Source organism: Dermacentor albipictus, chromosome 6 (genome assembly GCF_038994185.2).
Source record: "Dermacentor albipictus isolate Rhodes 1998 colony chromosome 6, USDA_Dalb.pri_finalv2, whole genome shotgun sequence".
Classification (NCBI taxonomy): Eukaryota; Metazoa; Arthropoda; class Arachnida; order Ixodida; family Ixodidae; genus Dermacentor; species Dermacentor albipictus.
In genome coordinates, this window is record NC_091826.1 from 16,250,001 (window position 1) to 16,269,996 (window position 19,996).

Genomic DNA, 19,996 nt, shown 5'->3' on the forward strand with positions numbered 1-19,996 from the left:
GGCTGCGCCGTCAGCAAAGGAGAGAGAAAAGAAAAATCACCTAAACGAGACCACAGAAATGCAATAAGGCCAGAGGTGCGCGGAAACCGAGGACTGAGCTATGGAATAAAGAGCTTGTTCGCGTTTTCCACATTCGAGTGCGCCCTTCACCACCCTAACAAGATGGGACCGCGGGACAGGGGCGTCCGTTTGTGCAGTTTTTCTACGCATAAAGGCGAACGCGAAGCAGTCCAAAATAAATATGCAGATCATGGGAGGGCGACGGCATAGTTGGGAACCCTCGAGTGGCTCAGACGAGAATAACCCGTCACTGACCCAACGTCGGGAGGAAGAAAAAGAAAGTCAGCATAAGCGAAACCAGAGAAAGATGGAAGTCGAGATAGAAAGATCAGGGAGGAGGAGGGGGAAACGAGAGGGAGAGGGGGAGGGGGGCGCTATGCGCGCGTGAGAGGGCACTTGGCACAATGCGAAAGACGTCAGCAGACAAATGGAGGGCGCCGGAGGGAGCGCCAACAAGAAAGAAATTGTGAGTGGCGGAGTGCAGGATGACCTACCTCAATCACAATATTTTTCTTTTTCTTTTAAGCAACGCGCTCTCTTGTTTACTATGCGCTCGTCGTGGAGAAATATACCGCAAAGAACCACTTCAAAGAAAAGTCTCGAGTGCCGCTAAAAAACAGCGGTGTCGGTCTGCGTGGCCACGGGAGGGCGCGAGTAACTGTACGACGACTGCACGATGACATCACGAGTACTACGTGGCACGACGACTGGAAGATAGCGGCGCTACGATGGCGCAACGATTGCAGAACGACGACGTTGCATGTCGCGTTTTGCGCACTAGGCAGAAGCAAATGGACGATTTTTTTTTTTTGGGGGGGGGGCTATTTTTTTTAAACGCGACGACAATTAACGTGTTGATTATAATTGCGGCAAGAGCCGCGACACGCGGCTGAATTAAACTACAAATGTTCATTAAAAGGACCGCAAAACTTTCAGTTACGACAAAAGAAACGGGCATCATCCCCATACAGGTCTTTTTTCCCAAGCGCACGCCCTAAAGCGGAATTTTGTCCTTGTGCTCCTTTTCTTTGTCCTTTATTTATATTCATCCTTTTTAGTACTCAGGAATATGCCCGTTGTTCACAAAAGTTACACCCCCCCCCCCCCCCAAGACGGAGAACGGGGAAAGAGAGCGAAGGAAATCCGAGAAATGCGGCGCATTCGGAATATCCGTTCGCGTCAAGCGAAGGACGCTGTCTCGTTTAATTAAACACATTCCTCAACGTTGGAGCGCGTTCAGAGGAGGAGCGTTTCATTCGACTCGACAGAAATGGTGAGTGTTCCTGCATACGCCGCTCGGTCAGACTGACCCTTGCAGTGAGGAAAAAGAGAGCGCGTGAATATATAATCACGCCTTTCCGGTACCGCCGTTGAAAAACAACCACACGCTCCTTTGTTTCGCGAAGCTCGCTCGACCACTATCGTTCATCATCGCGGCGAGGTCTTACTTCTTTCTTTTTTGCCCAATAGAGGAGTAACTGGAAGATGTTGCTTCATTCTTTGATATCTTTCTGCTCGTTAATTTCTGTTCACTCTGAGTTACGTGTTTACAAAACTCGCAAGAAGAATGATTCTGCACTGTCGCTTGTTCAATTAAAGGGGCTTCTTCCTGCGTACGCGGATGTTTATACATTTTTGTTTTCTTTCCTTATTATTAAACTCACGCCGTCATCGTGATGGGGGAAAATTATAGCTTTAATTTCAAACTGCCGGCACTGCTTACAAACTTTTCGCTGTCCGGTTACATTCCCATCATCGGATCTCGAGCAAATCTTCCGCAATGTCTGAACACAAGAGCACCGCCAACGCTGTGCCAACGTTTCAAAAAACCGCTTCAAAGGGATTCGGCGAGCTTATTACGCAAGACTACACAAGGTCGAAGCACACAGTGGGCGTATACAGTCCGGAACGATATGAAGGAGGTCGCCTTGGCATCGACGAAAACAGGAAGAAGAGGAGGGTCTGTTTTAACTCGGCTAGAAAGGCAATCCTTGGATAAAATAAAACCAAGTTGGATAGTTTAATCATCCCAAAGCAAGACACGGGCCTCCGCTGGGAGCCGTGCTCAGCCACAGGAATCAACTGCACGGCGGTGAGCGTAAGAGGACCTCCTGCCTCGGCAGCTGCTATGCAGATGGATGCATCAAAACGGAAACCTTCGTCACCAACTAAATGCATTTTGACGAGGCTTGTTGCATTTAAGAGAAAAAATAAACCAACTGTTAAGAGCAGCTTTCCTAGGTGAGCAAGGTTATACTACGAAAATTGAGGAAAGTTCGACAATATCGCCTTCTTTCTTTCTTTTTTTTAACGATGAATCAACTATAGAATTTTCCAACTCAGCAATAGCAGATGACATCCCAGTTTTGAAAACTGTATTAATTATGACATCTGAAGCTGGCGATACAGACGTATACACACCGCTCTGAAATACACCCTTAAACTGTAGTTGTATGCCGCCTGGACAGGCCACTCGGCAGCACTGACAACAAACGGAACACGGCTTAACATTTAAAAAAGTACTCGTCAGTAAATATACGTGCCAAGGAGAGTTCTTCTCTGGCACAAAGCCTCACGGAACGCAGCCGTGGGGCTTGCCGACGTCACGCGCGTAAACAAGCACGGCGGGATGGCCGCCGCCACGTGGACACGTGTATGCGCGCGCGTGGGTGAGGCATGAATTGGCGAGCATCAGCGAAACCGCTTGCGACCTGACGAAGAAGCCTCCCCGCTGTGCACCCGGGGCCAAAACCCGTCTGGTCGCCGACAGCCAGGCGCCCGGTGGCGCTGACGCTGAGCGCGGTGCGCGAACGTCGGCGAAAGCACGCGTGACAGGTTTGAGTGTTGAAACCTCGCTGGAAGGAACTATGGGTCTGTTCATACTGGTCGAAACGTTATCCTTTAAACAGGCGACTAAACAGCCGCTGTTGCGACTGGGGGGCCGCAGATGTGGAAAGTGCCCGTGGAGGAGCAAGGGAACGTGGGGCTGGGCCCGATATCCAGGACGTTTTGCAAACAAGTTTATACTACATATTTACAAGGCGGCTGACAGGTGAAGGACCGTATCCTTGCTAATTGGCGAAACCTCTCCTGACCGAGGTACCCCAGTGGTGGCTATACATCTCATTTATGAACAACCTTCAGTAGGCTGTCGGCCCGTTTCCCGTAACCGCGTTATCCGCGACCGGAGGTTGTCGGGGGTGAACGGCCGATCACAACACCGCAAAGACAGGCTGGATTCACAAAGTGTTTGTTCAAAACGCCATTTTCAATCATTTCGTGGAAAAAGGGTCTTTCTAATTATGTAGAATCGGAAAAGGTTTATTATTACTGAATAAAATGAAGGTCAAGCATTCATTTGAGTGAGTGAGTGAGTGAGTGAGTGAGTGAGTGAGTGAGTGAGTGAGTGAGTGAGTGAGTGAGTGAGTGAGTGAGTGAGTGAGTGAGCGAGCGAGCGAGCGAGCGAGCGAGTGAGTGAGTGAGTGAGTGAGTGGGTGAGTGAGTGAGTGAGTGAGTGAGTGAGTGAGTGAGTGAGTGAGTGAGTGAGTGAGTGAGTGAGTGAGTGAGTGAGTGAGTGAGTGAGTGAGTGAGTGAGTGAGTGAGTGAGTGAGTGAGTGAGTGAGTGAATTTCGATGTTCCAAAGCGACACCTAGGTTACGACAAGCGGCGTTTTCCATATCGGTACTTTCTTTTGCATACCCCCCCCCTCCCCCCCAGAATGCGGATGCGGGCTCAGCGGCCCAACGTCACTGTCGTTCAAGACACCGCTAAGGACGAGAAAACTGGAGACACGCCCGTGAATGTGTTCGCATATGCTCGGTAACCGTGTACAGAATTCCATTATGTGCTCACATACGGTAACTCTAGGTAACCGCTCACCGACGCGCCCCCATCGACACCTAAACACAGCACTGCGAAAAAAAAAAAAGGCGCGATCCGCACGCTGAGCTGCATCGCGGTGTCGAGCGAGGCCGGTCCGTCAATTGTTGGTTAGCTTTGTGAATGAAGCGAGAGAGAGAAAGCGGGTCCGAATGATACATTCACATTCGCGATACACTCGCTAAACCATGAGGCATCTACACGTCTCCTGAACGCCCGCAGGACGATCGCACCGCACACACCCCGAGGCCCCCGACGGCGATATAGCGCGGTTACGACGACGTGAGCTATAAAGCGGGGCACCGCAGGCGAAGCCGCAGGGACGAACGACCGCTGGCGGCCATCAATCTGCGCTCGCCAAGCAGGCCCTACCAGGCGGCCGACCGGAAAGAAATGGACCCCGCGCCGCCCTCGAGACCACAGGGAAGGGTGATGGGCCAATCGCTTCGACATTTGTACGCGCAAATGGCATCGTTGCTGTGTGTCTTGCCTGTTATAAGAAAGCAGGTTCGGATATAGCCCGAGTAACGAACAATAGAGCAAACACAACGTTGTGTTTGCTCTATTGTTCGTTACTCCGGACGCTGGACGCAGCGTTCGCCGGACGCTGCCGGTCGCGCCGCGGAACTCGCGGACCGCTGGCGTTGAAAAGAGCCGTCAGCGCCAAAACATGACACTCAAGCGTATAGTGCCCGGTATCTGCCTTTTAAACGTCGCCCCATTGGAAATGCCAAATAAAACTCCATCGTACTAGAAGACAGAGTTCGAGTGATTTGTGAACAAACATTAGGAAGAACTCGCAAGGAATATTTTTGGTAACTTGTTCGGGAAATTTAGCGTATGTAACGCGGTCTCGACTGGTTGCCCGGATGATCTCGTTTTGTCCTCGCGACTTGACCGGATGTGCTCATTTGAGCACCCAGATAACGGCTCTGGCTTCTGGCTCAAGGTCACTTGAAGGCCACCGACAACGGGAGCTAAAAGCATTTCTTGCTTAAAAATTAATAAAAAAAAGATGTCGCGAACAATGCGTGACAATGAAAGCCGTGACGGCGTCCGGAGAAGCCCCTTTCCACACGGCTGAACAGCTGACGGGGTTTAGCGTTCCAAAGCGACGCAGGGTGCCACGAGAGACGGGCTAATCTACACAAATGCACCCGGGAGTGGCCGCCCGTCGACAAGCACACACAGCTACAGCGCGTGAGGGCAATATAACGGACCAGCTTTAATTGGCAGGAGAGCAAAATCGGATCTGATCACCATCCAATGGCTCGGACGCGAGTGCGACGAACTAAGGGGGCGATGGAAGGCGAGGGGTCCACTAAACGAAACGTCACTGCGAATTGGCCCGGCAGGACAGAAGCCAGTATAAAGTATAAAGACAGCCAGACACGGCAAATCCCGTCCACGCGCATTTGTAGAAGCGTGTCGTCCAGCGAGGAGCTTCAGCGTCGGTGGGAACGAGAAGACCGCGAAAAGCAGCGCGCCCGCCTCCGTCATGAAAGCCGCCATCGCCAGGAAGATCAGGATGTACGCGCCAGCTCGCCACGTGGAGCGGCAGTGCACATGTACAGCTGCTGCACGGGGCTGTGCATTGCCATGCGCGTCTCTTGTGCGTAAACGCATCACAGTTCACGGAATGCCGTCAACGCCGCAGACACGGCTGTGCGCAGCAGCGTTACTGACGTCGTCGTGCGACGGTGGCGTCAACTCGAGCACCGAGACCTACCATTTGCAAACGCGCTGTACTTATACGGCTAGTGCGAAGGCGTCGGCACCACCAACATGGCGCTGCCAGCGCTGCTGCTGCTGCTGCTGCCATATATGTGCGTTTCCGATCTTCAAGTACCCCGTAAATCGATATGTGTTCAGCGAAGGGCTTAAATCTCTTTTGTCTTTATTTTTTTCTTTTGTAAACACGTGTATATAGGCGTATCAGGTGCGACGTCTCTTGACGTCGACGGTTTCATTTCAGGAGCCTCGATTGAACGCTACACCAATTTAGACCGGTCAAGTAGCAATATCTCGAGAATGTGTTCCCATTTATTTCGCGGGAAAGGGTTGGCCACTAGCGACGAAAATGGCCAGGCCATGGTTGCCTCTTTTAGAAATTTTCCCCTGAAGCTACAGGGTGTCGGTATGCCAGTGTGGCGTTGCGGCGTGGTTTCCGCCTGTTTGGGTCATTTCTTTTTCACCAGGTACGTTCAAAGAATTTCTGAGAAGTCACTGCATTGAGACTTCGGTTCCGTTAAAAGGAAGGGCAATCTGCGCTTATTGACAAACGCCTAAATTACTTTTAGGAAAACTATGTTAAAAATGCGTGCCGCCACAAGAAGGAACTGCGGGAGCTTCCAGGTGGCGTCTCAAATTACGGAGCCTAAATTTCACGATAAGACCGACCTTTTTCGCCTTCTTGATTTTGTGACTGGAGTGTAACTGGAGTCGTTTACCTGAGCGTAACTTGTCAGCCCTGCTTGACTTGAATTCCCTCTTTAATGTCCCTTTAAGGAACTTCACCCCTGGCGTGCATTCCGGCCACGAAGGCCATATTGCGCTGTGTGAAGTCGATCACTGGCGCCGCTCTGGAGCACGCCAGAAATACGTCCCACGTGTCATGCAGCTTTATGCAAATGCTGAAAGCCGCAAACCGCACATCCGGTAACAGACGAGCGCGCTACCAAACGGAAACCTCGTACTGCCATCGCAGCTCGATTCAAGAGAGCGAAGCCCCAACGCGCGCACATCCTATTACAGAAACGATGGAGAGTCCGAGAGAGGTTGGAGAGAGAGAGAGAGAGAGTTAAGCACATGCAGCGAGACACGAATAAATTTTCGAAGAATTGACAGGTTTGTTATAGGATTGAACACTGAGGTATAGCGGAGAGAGGTACAAGAACGATAGCGAAGTTATGGAGAAAAAACGAGAGAGAGAGAGAGAGAGACGTTACAGTTGCTTCACTGAAAATGATGAGAACGAAAAGACAAGACCAAACAATTTGCGCTAGATAAAAAGGAGCACGGACGCGCGAAGATAGAGCAACAAGAAGTCCGCCCTGCCTTGGCTCATTCGTGTCTTTCTTTTATTACTGCGATAGCAATTATATGGACACTCCAGGTGCACTTTTGTCGTCGCCGTGATGTTCCGTGTAAAGTACAAGGGCGATAACACCATCGCCACGCGTCGCATGGTGTACGTGCGAGTGAAAGCACGCGAGAAGGGAAGCCGACGATCGGTGCTCAACCTGGCGCGCGCTAAGGAAGGAAGCGGGAAGGAAACGCGCCGTCTTGCGTCGCGCGAAAGGCCGTGTGGGGATGGGAGGGAAGGGGGGCTGGCCAGGCGCAAGGGGAACTGACAATCGCGGCTCAATATCGAGCGTCGTATATGGAGGAAAGCGGCGAGGCAGCGCGGGAGGGAGGGGGTGTGCCGCTTCGACTCTGCGGACAAGTGCGTACTATATATGCACGGTTGCGCGCGCCGTATCTTGAAAAGCATCTGCAGACGGCTCAGTTGCTCTTGCGTTGAAGCGATACACCACACGAAGGACACTTCGCTCGCAGCAGCTGCCACGTTTCCTCAGTGCAGCGCTTTAAGAGCGAATGTCCGCGGTCTTTGAGTGAGATGCGTTCATGTTTGCTTATGCGCGCGTGACACCATGCTTGTTTGTGCGTTATGGTATGTATATTTACAAGTTTATACGGCCGATAAAACTGCCATCCTGACTTTGTATAACTGTCTACTAATTTGTTTTCGCAATCGATGCTTCGCCTTTCGGACGAAACTGCGACTTTTTTTTATTACTTCTATCAAGTAGTCCTGATATGGGTCCCGAATCTTAGCGGAATAATTCAGGATAGATCTGACATGCGAAATATAATGTGTTTCTTGAACATCTGTGGACGCTGATTTGAAATTTCTACGAGTATAAGATCACTTTACTTGCCCTAAACATTGACTGCTGGATGTGTATGTTCCATTTAAGTTTCGGCGTGAAGTAAACATCCAAGGTACTTGCACTCTCACACGCTTTCTATTGTTGTGTTTTGAACTTTGTATCGCGTTTGAGGTTCGAATGTTTTATTTGAGATGTGGCCCGGCGGCCTTCTACACTTGCTCCACGCAGAAAAGGAGGGGAAGGAACCGAGGCCATATTGGTTCGCAGGTCAGCCACCAGATGCCTCCACAGCGGCGGCAGTCGCAAACACTGCAGCTGCGCCGAATCGTTAGGCGATACAACTACCGATTGAGTAGGAATTCGCACGCCGAGTGGCGCCACCTGCCTTCGCGCCTAAAGTCAGGGAAGAACGGGGAGGAGCGTGAAAGAGAAGGAGGAGGAGGAGGCGCAGCTAGCGGCAGAAGAGCACCACCAGCAGCGGCAGCGCCACGCCGCGACCGAAAGACGACCCGCGCCAAACCACGCGCCTTCCGCGCACTGGAGCACGGGCCCACGGACACGAGGTTCTCTCCGCGCACGAAGGGACTCCAGCGCGGGCGTGGAGGCGTGCGATGCGAGCGACGTGCGGCAGCGCGGGCCGCAACCCCGGGCGCCGGGACGCGGCATCGGAGGAGAGGAGGCGCACCGCGAGCGAAGGAGACAGCAACGTAGGCGAGGACCGGCTACAAAGCGGCACGCGTCGAGCTGCACACGCATCGTGGTCTGCCGCTAAGGTGAGACGCCCGGAAACGTTTTCTACTGTTCCACACACACACACACCCACGCACACTCTTTCTCTCTCTCTCATTCGCGTCCCGTCTTTTCTATATAGTTTATACTTCTTTCTCCGCGACTCTGTAGGTCTACTCTCTCCCCTTCCACCTCCCACTCGTTCTGGCGCGTTTGCCTCTACGCGACGTTGTTCGACGTTGCCAGTACGCAGCACATATACAATCGGGAGCTAAAGTTTGGAAATCACGTGCCAGCAGCGAACATTTTTTAGCTTCCTTGCGGCGCGACCTCGCAGCCTGGAATTGGGACGCGCGCTACAGTTGTCGAACACGCACTCTTGCGTTGCACAACTCGATTTAGGGCTAAGTGCGTAATGCAGCGAAAAAAAAAAGTAATGCTTTTCCGACATTATTCGTCGCCTGCAGACTTGCTCACGAACAGTGCGGTTTATTGTGAAAGGGAACTCATCATTGTTGAGCCCGTGTGGGGGGGGGGGGGAGGGGGGGGAAGGTGCGGATTGAGTTCGGCCACTTGGGGGTTCAATGCAAGTCACATTCCGCTCCCATCTGAATGCGGCCGCCGCGGGCGGGATTGAACCCTCGAGCTCGGCAACGCAACGCCATAGTCATACCGCGGCGGGTAGCAGTTGAGAACACTAGCATTCCTTGACTGATAGGACCTTGCTACCGCGGGCTGCAGGCGAAGGCTCTGAGAGCCGAAGGCAAATTACACCGCCTAGGGCCATTCCGCGTGAAATACGCAATCTAAAGCACGTGACTGTTTGCCACTATGACCACATCCGGAACAAATGTCGTGTGCACCGCACTTTTTATTTTTTTGTCATGGTTCCTAGCCATATTCTAAACGGCCCTAAAAGATCACCAAAAGGAACAGTAAATCACATAACACTGGTAATTTCTTTTTAATTGTCGTCAATTTGGCGAGAGAACGTTATTATTATTATTATTATTATTATTATTATTATTATTATTATTATTATTATTATTATTATTATTATTATTATTATTATTATTAGTGCACATAGTGAAGGCCAAACATTTACTTTTTGAATTGCGTGCCGAAGCGTTAGCACCGGCACGTAAGTGTGACGTCACGGATTTGGAATACTTTTTCTGCATTTGGCCCACGTGGGAGCAGAAGTTTTCGAAACTTACTACATTCACATTTATGACTCCTTCAGGAAGCAATATAGTACTTCTTTACCTTAAAGAAAGGAGAAAAACATCATTAGATACACTGTCATATTATCTGACGTCACGGCTACCTGGTGCACGAAGACCATGCCGCCTCCTCGCCACCAGTGTTTCGTTTTCTTGTTCATGGTTATATTGCGCTCAGTTTTACACAGACGATATTAAGGAAGGACAGGACGTGGACGGACGTAGCGAACGGGTGCCAGTGAACCACGTATGCCTGACCCGAACTATGATCACATTCCGTGAACTTGTCATATCTTTTATACCCCCCCCCCCCCCCACGCGCCATATCTCCTTGTATATAAGCGCTTTATTTAACATTATTAAACAGTTGGTAGTTTGCGCTACGTCCGTCCACGTCCTGTCCTTCCTTAATATCGTCTGTGTAAAACTGAGCGCAATATAACCATGAACGTTCACCAACTAGCCCCCTTCATTGCTTTACTAAACGTTTTCTTGTTATTTTTTTGCGTTTGCTCTAGCAAACAAAGCTTCGTGAACGTGCGCGAACGTTTATACAGACAAGGACGTGTGGCCAGTCCATCGTGTACGTCTTCCGGTTGCTGCGGGACACTTCAACAACTGATACTGGAGTGACCCGCTTTCAGTGCGCAGCGCATGTCGCTAGTGAGGGACTATCATCTCCTTGGCCTGCGATGTATACGACACTCGACGAACGTCTGCTGTGCACCAGTGTTTCCCACTATGACCACATCCGGAACAAATGTCGTGTGCACCGCACTTTTTTTTTTTTGTCATGGCTCCTAGCCATATTCTAAAAGGCTCTAAAAGATCACCAAAAGGAACAGTAAATCACATAACACAGGTTATTTCTTTTTAATTTTCGCCAATTTGGTGGGAAAAGATTATTATTATTATTATTATTATTATTATTATTATTATTATTATTATTATTATTATTATTATTATTGCACATAGTGAAGGCCAAACTTTTACTTTTTGAATCGCGTGCCGAAGCGGTGGTGGTGCGTCTCGACGCGATCAGGCTCATCGCGCTAGGCTTACTGTTCTAGCAATAACCAACTCAAGTTTGTTCATGCTTGTAGTTCAGACACCATTTCTTTTATGTAACACCCTGTAGTAGCGTGACCTTCAGTGATCGGCCCTACTGTGTGTGACCTGCACTGTGTGTTCTAGTTTATTCTTTTAGATTTGTCTTGTTGCTCTTTCTTTCCTGCCCTCCTTCCTATCTTGCATTTCCGTGTTTTTGTCACCTCCGTTCTCAAGAGTGGGCAGGCGTTGTGCCCCGTCCGGTGGTAGTTGCCAGCCTGCTCCTCGCCTTCCCTTTCCTGTCTAGTGAACATATGTTTTCAAATTAATAATAACAATAATAATAATAATAATATGATGATGATGATGGCTGTGGTGGTGGTGATGATGATGATGATGCAGGACAACATTCATTTGGGCTAGATGGTGCATACTTGAATTACGAAGGAACAGCGCCGACTAAGACGATCACGAGAGGGAGATCGTCTTAGTCGAGAGGGGAACGCTTGTCCTGTGTCGTTCTCCCTCTCGTGATCGTCTTAGTTGGCGCTGTTCCTCCTAATGATGATGATGATATCTTCCTCTCACGGTAGGAGTGGCCATAATGGCCGAATTTCCGAATCGTATATCGAGCATTACGTCATTTCTAAACAGAAAGTGAACTACAATAGTTGCGTGGAACAAGTCTTGTAAGAAGGGCTTTTTTTTTTTACACTGCTTTGTACGTGCGTGCAATGCCTTTCGCAATTTAGCGTCCGGTCAACAGAGGGGCTTGTAAATTATAAACAACTTCTTGGCTGTTCTACGGCGTTCGGTGCATCTCTCTGCAGCCTCCACAGAGTTATCTGCGGAGCAGAGAACCCTTTCCCCTTCGAGTCATGTATAGGCTGTCGTTATTCGTTACATCCGAACGAACGTTCGACAATTTCAAAAGAGTAAATTCTCGAATCCAATCTTACGCCTACACCCCTATTTAACATTCCTCTCCACACTGTGTCCTTAAAAAGGATCAATGTCGGCTTCACGAGGGTGAACAAGAGATTAAAAAAAAAAAAGACGAAGTGTGCTACACCTCCCCCCCCCTTGTTTTTTTTTTTCTTTTAGCTTGTTCTTCTTATGGGGCGCCGCGCCGTGTAGCCCCGCCGGAAAGTGAGACGTCAGCGGACGGCGCGTCGTCGTTGAGCGCGACCTTGTACAACAAACGAAGAGCGAGCCTTTGGAACGAAACGCCGACGTTTCCCCTCGGTTTCTCTCGCGTGACCGATGCGCTTCGCTTCTGTCTTCTATTCACTTGTCAGCGTACTTGTACACGCGGTTCGCGCATCTGTCGAGCCGATATTCTGCATCGCAGAAATTCGTGAGCGATGAGGGGACGGAAGACGTGCGGCGCACTTGGGCAAGCTCCGTTGCAAAGGGTATTTCGAGGATGCTGCTACTGCTATTCCTATTTATTTATTTATTTATTTATTTATTTATTTATTTATTTATTTATTTATACGTACTGCAGCCCAATTGGGCTATCGCAGGAGTGGGTTTGTACACTGGACATAACAACAAAACATTTTCCTGCACAAATCAACTTCGGCACCGTAGAAATCATGATCATTTCAAAATGAAAGATACAATGATTAATAATAAACACAGCATGAATCAAGTTAAGTTCTACGAAAATTCCTCTAAAGGCAGTGCCCTAGTTTCACCTGGTAGTAAGTTTCATTTTTCAATTGTACGAGGAAAGAAGCTTTACTTAAATAGGTTAGTACGCGGTAGAAATGTTGCAAGGTTTGTGGCTATTCTTAGTACGTTTCAATTTACCAGTAGAAAGTTGCTGTTTTTTTAATGAGTAGCGTTTGATGTTAATGATATTACGCAACAATTTAAGGCATTCACGATCACATCGCTCGGACAGAGGTTGTACACCTAATGCAACAATGAGGTGAGATGAGGGTGAGAAGTTCCAGTCATAACGGCGGCATATGAAACGGATTGCTTTCTTTTGAACTTATCCGAGAGTGTTCATGTAAGATACTTTATAAAGGTTCCAGATGGCACAACCGTATTCGAAAATGGGTCAGATGAGCGATTTATATGGTAGAAATTTTGTTTCACGCGGAGCTTTTCGTACGATTTAGATAGCCCATTTCCCTTAGTGTTTTATTGCATGTGTATTCAATATGCCTTGACCATGACTTGTCATGTGTGAAGATGATACCAAGGTACTTATATTCAGACACCTGCTCATGGGAACAGCCATTAAACGAACAGTTAAACAAAGAAACAGAAGTGCGCTTACTAAAAGATAAGGGTTTTCACAAAAGTTTATATTCATTTGCCATTTGTCGCACCACCTGCAATATCGTGTAAGAAAATCGTTAAGGGTGGTCAACATTCGTGTTAGTTACGTTATACAGCACACAGTAGTCAGCATAAAGGCGAATTTCGCGGACATATAATTCGGCAAATCATTTATATACAATAAGAACAAAATTGGCAGCAGCACTGGACCCTGGCGAACTCCGGACGTCACATTCACTACACGCGAATTTGAGGAATTAAACGAGACATAATGGGAACGGTTACGTAAGAAGCTAGCGATCCAGTCAACTAAGGAAGAGTTATTAAGTATAGCGCGAAGCTTATGAAGACGTTTTGAGTGTGTAACAGTGCCGAAAGCCTTGGAAAAATACTACTGCTAGCTAAATAAACAATTCTCCAATACAAGCTAGTGTACCAAAGCCGGCTACTGCTATTGTCACTACTGTTATCGCTACAGCTACCACCACAGGTACTATCATAGCAGCTGCTATTATTGCTTGTACTATTGAACTGCCCATTACTACAGTTAATACTGCTATAACGTCTATTAACGCGTTTACCACTACTTGCGCTACTGCTGAGCTTATTATTACCACCCAACACCACCATCATTGCGATTACCGACGCCACAGCTACTACTGCTAGTACTACTACTGGCTGCTATTACTATTATGCCGCTATCGCGGTTTCCTCGTCAATGCAGTGCAACAATGTGGAAGCTAGGAAGTGGCCTAAAGCAATAAAACAAAGGCCAGTGAGAGACTAAACTTCGAAATGCGGAACTGAGCACATAATCGCACGGATTAGATCGAATCAACGTAGTAACGTCCCATACATCTAGCAAATAAAGAAATAAAAATAATAATACAGAGAATATTCCCCAATCAATATGAAGTCCGAGTGCCAAATTAATGTTCCCGGATGAACATATAAAGTTCCTAAATACCGTGCGTTAAAATAGAAAAGCATACGCGCAAACTTAAAATTATAAATGAGAAACAGTGAAAGGAGCCACAGGGAAGGGGCAGCGAAGAGCGGTCAAAATTTTATTTTAAATTGAAGTATAGTTTGTCATCAGCTTGTGCTTCACAATATGCATTTCGATTCGCGTTGGACGCCAAGTAGCTGGAAAAAAAAAAACCGTCGCCGAATAGAGTATCGGATTGACAACGGCAACTCGTGCAAAACACCAGAGGTTGATTACGGGTGAACAGCGCGGAAAAAAATCGAGAAAAGAAAGACTGACAGGACAGGCGATGTCGATCCTGTCCATCTTACTTCTCTAGTGTTTTCGCGCTGTTTCCCCTTAATGAAGTCACACCAACATATATATATCAAAACGTTTATTTAAAAGAAAAAAAATGCAGAAAGCGAGTGGGTGGAGCCCCTAGTCCAGGGCCCCACTGGCTTGAGCGGTCCGCCGTGCTTGGTCGAGAAGCGCTAGTTGCATCTCCCGATCCTCGCTGGCGAGCCAAGTCTCCCACTGCTCCCTTCCGGAAAGTTTGCCGGCTATTTTTTGGTGTATTAATTTTGGGTGGCCTGTTCTGGCAGTCCCACGTAATGTGGGCGAGAGTTGGCCGGCCTCCGCACCAAGGACAGCGAGCGCTGTACAGCGTTGGGTGAATGGCATTTTTCAAATAAAGGTTTGGAAATGTGTGCGTCTGTATTCGGCGCCAGTCATAAGAGTCCTGCCTGGATAGGTCAGGGTGTGGTGGACTGTACTTTCTTCGCTCGCGCCGCTGGTGCTCAAGGATTTCTCGTGGTAAAAAGGGGTTTTCGTCAGAGTGGTCGGCCGCTCGGTTGGCAAAAGCACGAGCTGCGCCGTCCGCTCTCTCATTGCCCTCGAGTCCTGCGTGACCCGGGCACCAGACGATCATGTGTTTCTGCGTTAGGTTGGATCCTAATAGGTGAGTGGTGCTGTGTGGTAGCCTCCCGGTGAGGAATAGTCTACATGCGACTTGGGAATCTGTAAGAGTTATCGACGATTGTCCCAGAGCGTCCTTAGTTTTAATAGCTAGCGCGATGGCTGAAGCTTCTGCGGTATTCGCAGATGCAACCCTAGCCGTGGCACAAGTCACAAGCCCTTGATTTGCAGCCGCTCCTACCACTGCGAGGGCGTATTTGTCAGCACCACATCGAGCGACATCTGTGTAGACTGTATCCGGGTTTCCATCGAATTGCTGCATTAACTTTCGAGCTCGAGCATTTCTACGTCCCTGGTGGTATTTTGGACTCATGTTCTTAGGGATTGGGGCTACTACGATCCTTTCACGAAGGACTCTGGTCAGAGATTCGAGTTCTTCTCCCGCATACTGTGGATGAGTAGGGTAACCCACGCGGCAAAGTAATTTTCTGCCAGAGGTGGTTAAGCTAAGCCGCTCCCGTTGAGATATGAGCGTCGCTGCCCGTAGCTCCTCGTAGTTATTGTGAATCCCGAGGGCCAGCAGGCGTTCAGTAGAGGTTCCCTGTGGTAGGCCGAGAGCCGCTTTGTACGACGTTCTAATCAACGCATCTAGGGCCTTTAGTTCTGTTTTCGTGGGGTCCTGGAAAGGGAGGCTATATGTGAGACGACTTAGCACAAAAGCCTGAACGAGCCGGATCGTCTCTGTTTCCTTGAAACCTTTTCGGTGATAAGTTACTCTACGGATCATACGAGAGATCTGTTTCACCGTAGTCCTAAGGGTTTTAATGGTGTGGTCTACTCGTTTGTTGCTTTGCAGCCACAGTCCGAGGATTCGCATTTTTTGGACTTCCTTTATCTGGCTGTCTCCTAGAAAGAGGTTCACCGGCTCGTGAGTTTGACGGCCTCGCCCTCGTATCCTGATAAATTCTGATTTATCGGGAGCGCAGCTCATTCCACTGCTGCGAGCGAAGGTTTCAACAACGGTCGCTGCTTCTTGCAGGATTTCTTCTTTTTGTCCTAACGAGCCGCTGGTTGCCCATAGGGTAATATCGTCTGCATATATCGCGTACCCTAGCCCAGGTATGACGTCGAGTGTTTTGGCTAAGCGTCTCATACCGATATTGAAAAGAAGGGGGGAGAGTATCGCCCCTTGCGGTGTACCTCTATTAGGCATGGGAAAAGGGTCTGAGCGCGTAGTGCCAATGCCTATTGTCGCGATGCGAGAGGTAGTAGGAAAAGTAGTAGGAAAAGAAAAAAGAAAAAAGAAAAAAAAGGAAAAGAAAAGAAAAGTAGGAAAAAAAAGGAAAGTAGCAGGAAAACATCTTGTGTCGACAGATGCTGGCGAAAGCCGAATATGTTAGTGGGAAATAGGTTGCGGTCTTCAATGTAAGACGTGAGACGTGTGTGGATCACCTTCTCAAATAATTTGCCAAGACAGGAGGTTAGTGATATCGGCCTGAGATTTTGTAGATCATGAGGTTTTCCTGCTTTCGGAATAAGCACGATTTTGGCCTCCTTCCACTGTTGTGGAACTACGCCCCTTTCCCATATCTGTTCATTAAAATACCGGGTAAGCTGTTCTAGGTGGTCGTCGCTCAGGTTCCGGATCATAGCATTTGTGAGCTGATCTGGTCCTGGAGCAGTATTTCTCTTCGCAGCTTGCGCTGCCGCGAAGAGTTCTGCCTTAGTTATCGGAGCGTCTAGCACCGCGTTTTCTTGCCCTTGGTATGGCAAGGTGCATGGGGGAGTGATTACTGCTCCTACGTACTTCTCTTTAAGCTTAGTGAGGAGGGCCTGATCTGTTCCTGAAAATTCTCCGGCAAGTTTTTGAAGAGTGCGGTTATTGGCCGTTTTTGTTTTTCCTGGTTCCATTATGCTGCGAAGTATCGCCCATGTCTTGGAGGTGTGTAACGTTTCGCGAAGTGAGTCGCAAAAGCTCGCCCAACTCGCTGTCTCTAACTGCTGTGCGTAAGCGTTTGCCCGCTCTGATATTTCAGCAATTCTGTGGCGCAGTTTGCGATTAAGTCGCTGTTTTTTCCATCGTTTAGTTAGCCCCCTTCTGGCTTCCCACATGTGTAGCAGATGGTTGTCAACTACCGGCGTTTCCGCTGTGAGCGCTAGCCGCTTAGATGTTGCTTTATGAGCGTCTCGAATGTGTTTTGCCCACTCTTCAGCGTTCTCAGGTGAAATCTCCGGCATGGGGATTTTGCGATAATTTACCCAGTTCGTGATTACCACCTGGCCACAGGGTCGCCGAATTTTCGGGGAGCCTACCGACACACTGATAATGAAATGGTCACTGCCTAGATTCTCTCCTAGATTGGTCCAGAATACCTCGTTGACATTATTTGTGAATGTGAGATCTGGAAATGTGTCTGCACTGACGCTGTTACCTAATCTTGTCGGGTTTTGAGGGAGAATTATGAGTTGGAGATCATATGCTTCGGTCGCTCGCTCGAGCTCTCGGCCTTTGGGGGTGTCTGTTCGGTAACCCCAGCTGGTGTGAGGAGCATTGAAGTCCCCAAGAAGCAGTAGTCTATCCTGGGTGCCGGAGTGACACATGACGTACCGAATGATGGCCTCGAAATCGGCCCTCTTTTCTTTAGGGGGGCTATACACGTTCGTGATTATTGTTTTTGCCTTGCTACGCTTCTGCGGTAGTATTGTTACAATTTGATGATTGATGCTGCTAGTCGCCAGATAATCTATACTGATTGCTATGTCCTTGAGCACCATCGTCGCGACCTTAGGGTAGTCTCGGTGGGTTATCGTGTAGTAGCCAGTCAATCTGACTGGCTTGTTACCGATCTCTTGCAAACAAATAACATCAGGTTTGACTGGCACCGTGTTAATGTATTGTTGTAGAGCTGCCGCCCGTTTGTGGAAGGTGCGGCAGTTCCATTGCCAAATTTCGAGATATTCGTGATGTACTCGCGTTCTACTCGCCATGAATAGTGCTTTCGCTGTCCGAGGTCGATATGGGTCGCGGACGGCGGTTAGATTGAGCGCTGGGGCTAATGCTGGCTCGCTTACGAGCCGCGCTCTTTGCACTGGCCACAGATTCATCGACGTAAGTTTTTAGGCTTTGAAATTCTGCGTACATCTGCTGCTGAAAATTTTGCATAGTTTGTAATTGATGCACAACTTGTTGGAGTGTAACTTCCACAGAATTCGGCGTCGTTATAACCTCGAGAGGCATGCTTGCTGCTTTAGTATGTGTTGTTTTGTTCGTTTCGGTACAGCGACTAGCTTTGAGGGAGGCCAACTCTCGCTTAATTTCTGCCAAGGTCTCGCGGAGGAGCTTGTTCTCGTTAACGATCTTCCGATATTCGGGATTTTCTGTTATAGGAGCAGTAGGAGAAACGACTCGTGCCCAGCTTACCGTGTTATCTTGTGGCACTTGCTTGGTCACAGTGCCGAAAGCCCCCGATTTAGGTGGTTTTGGTGATTGGTAATGCGGTGGGTTTTTGGGATTGGAGCTCTTTCGGGTCCGCGATCTTGACCTGGATCGACGGCGAGTCTCTGATACCTCCGGCGAGGAATCGGATGCGGATTCTCCATCATCGGAACTGAACCAACGTAGGCGTTGAGGTGGCTTCGTTGAGCTGTCCTTCCGGGTAGTTCGTTGAACGCCAGTCCTCGGCGTTCTTTTGCTTTGGGGTTTGAGACGCTTTTTACAACTTCGGTCTCCTGTCATGTGACCCTCCCCACAGGCTGCACACTTGGGAGCACACTCATGTCCGGCTACAGGGTCCCGTTGTCCACATATACGGCACACTGGAATGTCCGGCTGGGGACAGACGTCCGATCGGTGACCAATTTGGTGACACACTTTGCACACCTGAGTGGTAATCTTGTAGGGATAGCAAGCAAGTTCTCCGCCGTTGTAGTAGACGTACCGCGGCGTAATACCTCCAAAAAAGGTGATAACGGCCGTTTTAGTGTTACGGAACATGCGCGCTTGGAGAATCTCAACCCCTTGCGTGCGTATGCGTAGATTCGCTTTTAGCATTTCAGGTGTCGTGTGCGGGTCCAAGCCGTGAATGACACCCTTGGTTGTCCCGTCACTTGTCGCTACGTAGGCGTTGACCGAGTGAGGCCGGCCGTTGATGTTGAGCATTTCAATACGTCTAACGTAGTCCGCCACTGTCTGGTGTGGCGTGGACACGATAAAGATGTTGGAGCCCGGCTTGATTCTGAGCAGAAATTGCTCACCTGATATTTTCCCGTTGCATGCAGCAATCACGGCATCCGCCAGTAGTGGACTAGTCAGGTTCTTGACCGGTAGCCCTTGATGCGGTCGCACCACTATCTTAAAATCATCCTTTGGCAGGGGGGGTAACCGCCTGTATGCTGGTTTGTGTTTAGATTTACCAGTTGCTTGACCAGTGGAAACTTGCTGATTCTTCAAGGTCCCCGAATATTCCAGTGCTCTGATCTTCTTCTCTTTCGCATCCTTCTTTTTCTGCCGAAGCGTGAGGACCGTCTGCCAATCCCCATCTGTTTGACTTTGGCTCTCTGTCCCGGCGTTCTGGTCGCTGGGTCCTTTTGGTGTCGTGAGGTTGTGAGCAGCAGAGTCTTGAAAATCCATGCTGTCAAGGTCCTGGCGGCGCGTGTCCGTCACCCGCGAGGGTCCAGGACGCGCAGGTGCGTCAGGCGGTTGATTTGCAAGAGCCATCGAGCGGTCGGTGGGAAACGGCAAGAAAGCCGCTTCCCATATGGCTTCCGGCGAAAGCGGCCCGGCCGAGGGCGGTCGGTTAAGATGGCGTCGTTCTCTTGGTTGGGGAGCGCGCCGACGACACGTCCGTTTCCTTCCAAGGCGAAACTCTCTGGGGTCAGCTGGGATCGGTCGATGCCGCTGGCCTTCACGGACACATTGGTGCAAGCAAAACTTACGTTCGAGGTAAATAGCACTGCGTAATTAGCTAGAAATCACGGAGCCGATC

At 49.2% G+C, this 19,996-nt stretch overlaps 1 protein-coding gene and 1 long non-coding RNA gene across 5 annotated transcripts in view; one reads left to right on the plus strand and one right to left on the minus strand.

Moving 5' to 3' along the window:
* The window catches only part of LOC135914434 (adenosylhomocysteinase-like 1), a 271,601-nt gene that overhangs the window by 179,752 nt on the left and 71,853 nt on the right, over positions 1–19,996 (minus strand). The window lies entirely within an intron of this gene.
* Positions 8,262–19,996, plus strand: part of LOC139060819 (uncharacterized) — a 66,172-nt gene continuing 54,437 nt past the window's right edge. The window contains exon 1 of the long non-coding RNA XR_011515052.1: positions 8,262–8,605. This is a non-coding gene — a long non-coding RNA (uncharacterized lncRNA). The remainder of the gene's footprint in view (positions 8,606–19,996) is intronic.